General features: G+C 33.6%; 1 pseudogene; it reads right to left on the bottom strand.

The window, feature by feature from the left end:
- Positions 1–654: 654 nt before the first annotated feature.
- On the bottom strand, positions 655–1,432 carry LOC142619143 (two-component response regulator 24-like; annotated as a pseudogene).
- Between the last annotated feature and the right edge of the window lie 951 nt (positions 1,433–2,383).

The following is a 2,383-nucleotide window of genomic DNA, read 5'->3' as shown; positions in this document are numbered from 1 at the left end:
GTATAAAATCCATCATAGAAGATTTTTGGTTTTTTTTTTAATTCAAATTACATCCTGATAAATATTTGAGTTGAAATGTATGAAAAAACTCTTATTGAATCTTATCTTTGATTTATATTTGGATAACACTAAATAACTACTAGTTGTATTTTTCTTGTATTTATTTACAACTGAATATATATATATATATATATATATATATATATATATATATATATATATATATATATATATATATTCCCCATTCTTAAGTGGTTAAAGCCTTTTTGTTCAAACTTTGGTCCCCTAAAGATGAAATCATGGTTTCATCCCTTGATTGATCAACTAACAATGATGGCATATAGGTAGTCTGACATCGAATGCAATAGAGAATTGGCATTTTTGTATGCAGTAATGATAATAATGAGAAGGAAAAGAACATAAAATAGAGGACAAACATGTGATACAAGAATTCGCAAGAAACAGAGGACGCAGTTTTATTTATATTTTAAAGGGTAAGGACGCGGACAAATGTCAACTTTAAGTGTCTATGACAAATGAGTACATCAGTCCAAATGAAGAACATAACATAGAAAAAGATAACGGTATGATATGATATGATAGGGATTAGCATTGCAATAAGTCCTCTAGCTATTTTGATGTGCGCTTTCACATCTAGTTGTGGAGCTCCCTTATGATTGGGATCACAACTTCTGGTGACAACGGCTTTTCAATGAACTCATCCGCTCCAGCAGCAAGAAATTCTTGTTGGTCCCTTTCATCAAAAAATGCAGTGATCCCTAAAATCATGCTTTGGGCACCCATGGTACGAATCTGCCTAGCAGTCTAACATATGAGATAGAACAGGATATTATTATCTTTTGGCTAATGTACAATAAATCGAAAGTTAAATTTTACATGAAGACTGAAGTAGCATGAGTATCACACTATATTTTTTTTTTTTTTTTTTTGTTAGAATAACATGGGAGGGAGCATTTGAACCTGGACTCCTCAATTGAAAATATCAGGGGAACCAATTGAGTTTCAAAACTTTAGACATATCTGAAGATACTTATTATAGCAAGTTGATAATGAATAACTAGATAATTAACTGAGCATGGCCCTTTAGCCAGTAGGATAAAATAGATAGTTGTAATATATATACCTCAGGGCCATTCAGGACAGGCAGAAGCATCTCAATGATAATGAGATTGAAAGTTGCTCCAGAGGCAATAAGCTCCACTTCAGCCTCCCCAGTCTCTACAGCTTCTGTTTCCACACCATAGGAACGTAGGAGTGCTGTCTGTATGACTCAGCATACTCCTCCATTATCCACCACAAGCGCTGTCAGCTTGTTTTTGCAGGAAAAGCTCTGCCCTTCGCTCTTGTCATTCCCTTCAGCAGAGCCCCCACTCATTCCCATGGAGGAAACACGATCAACTTCTGCTCCCATTCCTTCTTCAATCCAACTAATAAATTCTGCACAATAAGATGGGAATGAAAATGAACTAATTTAGACACAATTACATCAGGCAATAGGTCATATAATTAAGTGAAATCAAAACTGAAATTATCCAAAAAAATGAAAAAAACATCTCTGTTCCTACTTCCTACACATTTTTTTCCTCCTCAACAAACTTGAGCTTCATTTTTTTTTTTTTTTTATAGCAACTTGAGCTTCATTTTTGACATAAATACTTGCAAAGACTTCATCGGCCAACACAATTATAATTTAGAGCTATCAAACTAATAAGAATTCATATGTAGCCACTGCGTGTAGTAAAGTAGGGCCAAAGCTCTTTTCGTTCCAACTGCGAATAGCAACATCATCTGTCTAGAAATGCAAGAACTTTATGAAATTCAGGAATTCAGGAACAACGACGTAAGTGCACTTAAATTGTGAGGATACAACAATAATAATTTAAATTAGAAAGGGGAAAATTATATTTTTAAATAGAAACCATCAGCACTGTTTTGGGGCAACTCTAGGTAATATTGTGACTTACCACTAGACTCTTGAAAGCTCAATGCTGATGATAATGCAAGTACCTCTAAATCAGCTTATATAGATGAAGCAGCTAACATTTTTCTGTGTACTATCATATCCAGTGGGCATAAAATGTGCAGATGGTGACAAAAAGAGAGTGCAGAAACACGAGATTCGCGGTAACGTAGCTGTAGTAAAAGATGCTTTGTAATCTGATAGCCAGATTTTTTTTTTTATGAAGTTAATGTCCAAGATTTTCATACATCTGGGCATTTTTATGACACAAGAACAAATTACTAATGATCGACACATGCCAAACATGCTAATTTTTTTTTCTATTTTTATAAATGTGCATGCATAAATTAAAAACTTCACCCCATTCAAAATTTCACATTTTTCAAAATTAGCAATGAAATT

This window comes from Castanea sativa, chromosome 12 (assembly GCF_040712315.1).
Source record: "Castanea sativa cultivar Marrone di Chiusa Pesio chromosome 12, ASM4071231v1".
NCBI classification, from domain to species: Eukaryota; Viridiplantae; Streptophyta; class Magnoliopsida; order Fagales; family Fagaceae; genus Castanea; species Castanea sativa.
This window is presented reverse-complemented; position numbering and strand designations above follow the sequence as displayed.